Source organism: Ostrinia furnacalis, unplaced genomic scaffold (genome assembly GCF_004193835.3).
Source record: "Ostrinia furnacalis isolate ACB-3 unplaced genomic scaffold, ASM419383v2 OfSCF0067, whole genome shotgun sequence".
NCBI lineage: Eukaryota > Metazoa > Arthropoda > Insecta > Lepidoptera > Crambidae > Ostrinia > Ostrinia furnacalis.
The window spans coordinates 855969-863438 of NW_021130306.1; positions in this window are offsets into that span (position 1 = coordinate 855969).

Below are 7470 nucleotides of genomic sequence, written 5' to 3' on the forward strand. Positions count from 1 at the left end.
AAAAGGAATCAATTTGTTTAGGCAAAATAACCTCTCCAGCCACTTCCCATGGTAAATCAGCTAATGGACTGTACGTGAGTCGAATCCGTCCCATCCACTAAGGAAAAACCGATAAGTATGAAAATTAAGTTTAGAAGATCCAAATTACTCGTACCTTTAGTTGACGTTCAACAGGTTAAATCGAAAGTTTAGATTTGGGTTATCAGTTAATATTAGTTATTACGATAGAGATGATTAATTGCTTACATTGTCATAAATTATTGCCGTTCTGACGTTGAGAACTTCAATAATATGATCATAAACTAGAATTATCTATCTACGTAATTTTAGTAACTGAACTGAACTGAACTTATCACACATGAAAAATACAGTTGCCTAGGTGATTATTAAAATTTTGTTTTTAAAAGTTTGTCTCACTTGACTGCACTGATTTTTTCGTTCACTTTGCTCCGGAACGTTCTCTTCTTTTAGATGAATTATTTAAATAATTACTGAAGCTGCTGATTCTTAGATTGTCAAATATCAAATTGGTAAAATTATTCTAGGAAATGCTTTTTTATTACTTGTATATTTACTCAACCTTGCTTCTATATTTAAAAACATAATATTAAAATATAAATCTCACGAAATTTTTTCCTTCTTAGAACGTCTTATTCTATCCATAATAAAACATGATTTGTAACTTTGTGTTTAACTTAACAATACCTACTTACGCTAAATTTCATCTCAGTTATTAGAATCCGGTGTTTGTTGATTCCACGAAATCGCGGAAAATTCTTCGTACGAAGAATTTTTCGCAGTACCTATTCCGCTCGTAGTTAATCCACAGCTCTGTATTTTGTGTAAAATATGATTAGCATAACTAGAATCCCTGTTAGTTTTAAACAATTAATTTTAGCAAACAAAACAACATTATAAAACAAAACAACCTACTTTGTTACAAATTAACCTACTTTCTGCGTACTTAGTGCGCATTCACACATTGAAGGTAGAAGGTGACAAACGTTATTGCTCGTCAAGAGAATCTAGCTAGAGCATTTGGTATGCCTACGTTCTAACAGTGCGTGGTTGCTAATTAATTATTATGGAAAGAAAGAGAATAACAAACAACCTGTCACTTCCAAATGCATAAAACTAACGCTGGCAAAAGAGCTCCTTTATGGCGATTAATGGATGCATACAACAAATATTTTACTGATATCGATTTATTTGTAGTGTCTCCCTCAAAGTTCAGAAAGTGCATCCTTGATGTATTAACGAATGTACCTTAATTGTATTTGTTTTTTCTCTTCTTTGCATTAAGTTAAAGCACATAATATAACACTGTTTGTTTGCTTGGTTAGCTTGTACCAAAATAAGTTTGTAATATTACTATGAGGATAATAGTGCTGGTTGCGTAATAGTATAAGTTTATTTAATTATCAGCAGTTGTATTTGCAATATTGCGCAATTGTTTGTTATCCCAAATAAAATAAAATAATAAATAAATAAATAAATAAATAAAACCTCCTTCTAGCGCAACAAAAGTCGTTATCCTAACGAAAGCATTTAATAATTTATGGGCGCTTTAAGAGGTAAATGTTTCCGTAACCTTACAATAAAATGGTAAAAAACATACTATATCAAGCGGACTAATAAATTATTCAGTGGTTACCCTCCAATTGTACACATTTACACGTATTTCGGTTCATATTTCACAGTTAATTTGACGGGGTCGATGTGTTACAATCACATTGGAACGGGTATATTTTTAGTGCCGGATAATTGGGTTAATTATTCAAATTGACCATCCGGACAGTTACAAATTAGCACTGCTTTTTAGCTTAACGTCAACGTTGAAACAATTTTTTGCAGCATTGACCCCAATTTTTCTAGGATAATTTTTTGCTATTTTTAATTAATTCCAGAACAAACAAAACACGTTGTACAAAGGACGTTTTTATGAGCATATAGAGTAGTGATTCTTTTTTAACACAGCTTAGCACCCGCATGCAGTACTGAGTGAACTGCTAAGTAGCACAAGATAAATTGCTGTAGCAAAGAGACAGTAGTTTCTTTTTCTTTTAACATTTCCTGCCAGAACTGTAGACACAAGTGTCTACATTCGCACATCGCTAGGCCGCGTAGCAGTCATAGCGTTCGTAGCAGTCGTAGCCAAAGCCGTTATCCCACATTTAGAGGTCAATAAACTGCGACGCGGCTACGAGTCGCCGGCGTCGCGGAGGCTGACCTATCCATTACTAGATGAACAAACCCCAAGAAACGGCTTATGGTAATAAATTTTAATGCGCAGTGACTAAGCTTGATGTGCGCGTATAATCGTCAGAGATACTCGTACCACTGGGCAAGTAAGATACAAATTACAAAGTGTAGGTATTAGGAATAATTTGTGTTATATGATAAAGAAAGCATTCACCAAATAGATCCTCACTTCCATACTTTTGTGAAAAGCAAAATGTAAAGTTGTCAATATTTTCTCATTCATTTGTAAACTATTTTCACATTAAATAATATTGTACCTACTTCAAGTAAGTGTAGTAATAATCAGCTATTAAATGAATTCTATTACTTACCAGCTTGTCAAAAAGGTGCTTTTAAAATAAATGGGTATTGGTTGAGGTGTTAAACTACCTATGTACAAACTGCAAAATTTTTACTGATTTAATTTAGGATGTTAATGTTCGATCTACAGGCTTGTTAGTTACTAATGAGCTACAGAAATATGCACTAAAAGAACTTCCCTTAATTAAGCATATTGCTAATTACTCAAAATACAACAAGGCGTTACATGCAATTACAACGCTGGCGTCTTGTTTGCGGCGAACGGAGGTGCCGTGTGAGGCCTTGCGTTACACTAGTGATGTAGAGTGTTAAGCCATACATTTGAGCATGCTCAGGCGAATGAGCGGCTCATTTGGCCCAAGAGGAGATGCTTGAGCATTCAGATTCAGGCTCGGATATAATGTGAAGCCTTGTATGCACTTGAGCATGCTCAGGCGAATGAACGGCTCATTTGGCTCAAGTGGAGATGCTTGAGCACTCAGGTTCAGGCTCGGATATAATGTAAAGCCTTGTATGCACTTGAGCATGCTCAGGCGATTGAGCGGCTCATTTGGCTCAACTGGATACCTGAGCACTCATGTTCAGGCTCTGATATAATGTGAGGCCGTGTATGCACTTGAGCATGCTCAGGCGAATGAGCGGCTCATTTGGCTCAAGTGAAGATGCTTGAGCACTCAGATTCAGGCTCGGATATAATGTGAAACCCTGTATGCACTTCAGCATGCTCAGGCGAATGAACGGCTCATTTGGCTCAAGTGGAGATGCTTGAGCACTCAGGTTCAGGCTCGGATATAATGTAAAGCCTTGTGTCCACTTGAGCATGCTCAGACGTATGAGCGGCTCATTTGTCTCAAGTGGAGATGCACTCAGGTTCAGGCTAGGATATAATGTAAACTATAAATCCTTGTATGCACTTCAGCATGTTCAGGCGAATTTGCGGCTCATTTGGCTCAAGTGGAGATGCCTTAGCACTCAGGTTCAGACTCGGATATAATGTAAAGTCTTGTATGCACTTGAGCATGCTCAGGTGAATGAGTAGCATAGTTGAACGAGCCGCTTTAGTGGAGACGTCTGAGCACTCAAGACTCAGGCCCGGCTCAGGCCTCTCCACTTGAGCACTCAGGCTCAGGCTCGGCTCAGGCGTCGCCACTTGAGCGGCTCGGTCAAATGAGCCGTTTATTCGCCTGAGCTTGCTCAAATGGATACAAGGCTTTACATATTATATCCGTTTCTATTAGTTACTTCAAGGAATTATTTGCCTGGCCTCTATTTCTTTGTCTTTATTTTTTTATCTATTTTTCCTTGTTTTATACATAAATGTTTAGGTATTTATTATAATATTGTAACTAGTCAATATCCTATTCCAAAAAGTGGGGTATAATAAGTATCATGTTGTGTGTAGCTGTTTGTCTTTCCGTTATTGCTCCAAAATTGTTTTTTTTTTGTTTCTATGGGCTTCTATTTACAGTTACGTTATCGATCACGTTGTCGGTTTATTTCTTCGCATTTCAGTGCTTCTATTTAGAGTCGCTGAACAATATTTTTACGTTCAAGTAAAATTAACGATTAGATACAGAATACCTGTTTTCTAAAATAACATAAATAAAAAATAGAAAATTGGTGTTTTTATCTTACTAGCTAGCTCTAAAGCTTATTTCAACTGACACGTATTATAAATTATTTAATTTTAGCGTTAAGTATTACATCTCAAACTAATTTGAAAATTATAAATAACTTGGGTTCAATTCCCGCCTCAGACAGTTCGATTTTTTCAAGTTATTTATAATTGACACGTAGGTATCATACATTCATTGTGAATTTTGAACTGGATAAACAATATTTTTGTTTTTCTTCAATACAGTCAGTTGTAGTCCGCTAGCGAGGCAATTTGTTTGTGTCAAGTGGATCAATACGGACGAATGCTTGTAGACAATGTCACATTCGTTATTGATTACGATTTGATAAAGTGACATACATACATTTGTTGTTTTGAAACCCAGTTAAAACGTACATGATAAATAAATTACGATATAAATCTTTTGGTAATTCATGGTATATCCCAGTAAATTCATTTTATTGTATCTTCATAAATGTTCGACAACAAAGTGAATGTAATTTTATTCACATAGTAAATAAATAAATCGCAGATTGATTTCTATAAACTTTTATCAAATTAAGACATCGTGTTCTGAATACCTAAGTAAATCCTTAAAACTTATTTATTTAATAAAGATCAGAAAAAGTAAGCCATCTGTAGGTGGGTACCTACTTTTTAAGTGAATTCAAAATTCAGGTTAAATTATTTAAAAATCTCAAGCGTAATCACGACTCTAATTCTAAGCAAATAGTACCTAGTAAGTTTAAATTTAAAATTATACTAAGTTCCCCTCACTAGCTGGCTTAATGAACGCTCTACTAGAATATCCAGCTACATTTGATCCACATATTATTAATAATGATGTTCTACTGAAGCTTGAGCCAAAATGTGGGGTCATTGATGTCGGCTACAACAACACGGCTACGAGCCTTATTAACAAAACGCTTTTGCTATAGGATAGTATCCTAAAAGAGATGCTTTCTGTCTGTAAACTATATTATCAAAAAAATTGGTTATGGTTATTAGTTATGGTGCGTTGAAGTTCCGCGTGACGTCACAAAGTGCTACACTTCTAAGCACTCCTTAACGTCACGGACTTTTCTTTGCAAAAGTCAAAGTTAAAATTCCTTTATTTGCTTGGACTATTAAGAAAGTGCTTACAAATCGTCAAATATTAAAATAAAAAAATAAAGACAAATAAAACTTTGGCGCGCTTTATTTCTTTCAATTTTCATTAGTTTGAAAAAGTGAAAAATACGTGTCGAGTGGTTTTTGATAAGTGAACTGACGGACTAATTCTTTCAAAGTCTTGCTTTTTTACCCACACTCACTAATATTTATTGCAAGGAACCATTTGTGATGCATTGCGATCTCCCGCTTACATAATGAAATACAACGGTTTGCATAATCGACAATTTATGCAGTGTAAACAACTGAATCGAATAAGCTAAAGAGATGATGGTACGTGATGAGACTTTTTAGTGATTTATATTTGAAATACCTACTATACTTTTGGAAATAATAAATATTCACTATTACCATTAGTCATCATGTGATTGAAAATATAGACACGAGGCAATGTAGAATACCTATTTTTATTCCTAAAAAAAAGTCTTTATCTTAAAAGGAATATGAAGACGTAAATTATGTAAAGTAAATACAATAAATAGACAACAAAATATCCCTCCCTCGAGTTAATTTGGGGGCAGGATATTTTTTACCTTATCGTTAACCAAACCACTTTGTTTTTGTTGATATTTTCCTCTGATAAAAGCCTGCGAGAGTGCAAGGTATTGCATTTGAGTCACGTATCCCCGGAGGGTAGTCGGTACCCACCCGAAAAACGTTGCAACGCGTGTTGCGTAACACTCATACCAATTGCCGTTTTCTTTTTCTGCTACTTTGGGTTAGTTTGTGGTAGAAAAACTGTTTGCTTGACTGACTGATAATATAAAAAGAGCTCAAGTAGGTATTGGTTGCTTTTATGAACGACATTTTTGAGCGTTATTATGATACGATAATTACACTGAAATGAAGAAATTATTGGCATCGATAAAAATGATTTCAAGACTTAAAGCCGTAGTAACCTAAGTTGACTTATGCGCGTTTTCACCACCAATCCCTAATTTTTAAGTGATCCCTATTGGACACGTAACAGGAATTTGGTTTACATAGGGGTCACTTAAAAATTAGGGATTGATGGTGAATATGGGCATGAGTCTAGTAGGTATACAGACCTTCCAAAGTCCAGGCTGAATGTACGCGTACACTGTAGAATGAAATAAAAATAACCATGCAAAAAGATGTCCGTAAAGGCATTTCGGTGACAAATCGTCAAACCCACGCGGATCCCTAGTAAGGGGAGGGTGGCAAATTGCATGTTATTTTTGGCCTTTTTATTTCTCAAGTATGGGACAGTCATCATCAATGCAAAATGCCACTCCAACCGGCCCTCCAATTATGAAGGGGTTAAAGTTAACAGCACTCTCTATATTACCAAACAAATATTTTTGCATAGTTGAATAAAATCAGTCAGATTTTTAAAACTTTTTTCCAGCAGTAGGTAACTAAGTTGATAGTAGATCTTACTATTAGTAGTTAAATTAAACGAATAACAAAGCTGTAATAAAGCTACTTATCCTCTCGTCAGTAAGCAAACTGACTCTCGGTATGTCAAAGACTATACGCATATTGTCATCCCAAAGATTTGCATATTTGCGATAGATGACGAATGTCTATTCATAGAATACCAGCATTCATGTTCTGAATGAAACATGATACAAGCTGAGTAGGAGCCATTTTGGTTCAATAAATTATGTATGTAATTTAAATTGTGTAAAACGTTTGTTTGAACCAAATAAACCATTTTTCTTTCTTTCTTTCTTTCATAGCAGAGAAGTTGCGACAGAAATAATCATATCAAACATACCTACTATCAAAAGTTCCTTACACGATCTCTGCAAGTCATATTACTGACGTGCGCATCGCTATCAAGGCAACAATATGTAAATAGCGTAACACAGTCTTCTGCTCAACAAATACACCCGCATAATGCCAAACTAATCTTGTCCGTCCCAACATCTTGTTACATGTATGCACAATATTATCCTCGGGTGAACGCGATGCCCTAAGAGAGGTGCCACACAAGCGTTGCAGCTGCGACGCGTTATCGCAACGCAATTATTTCAACGCAGTAACTGCCACACGAGCGAAACTTCGGCGCTGCGTCAACGCACCTATCGCTGATGTCGCAGCGTTGGTGTAGGATGTCTCAGTCTTTGAACGACAATGGAGTTGAATAAACGCGTTCT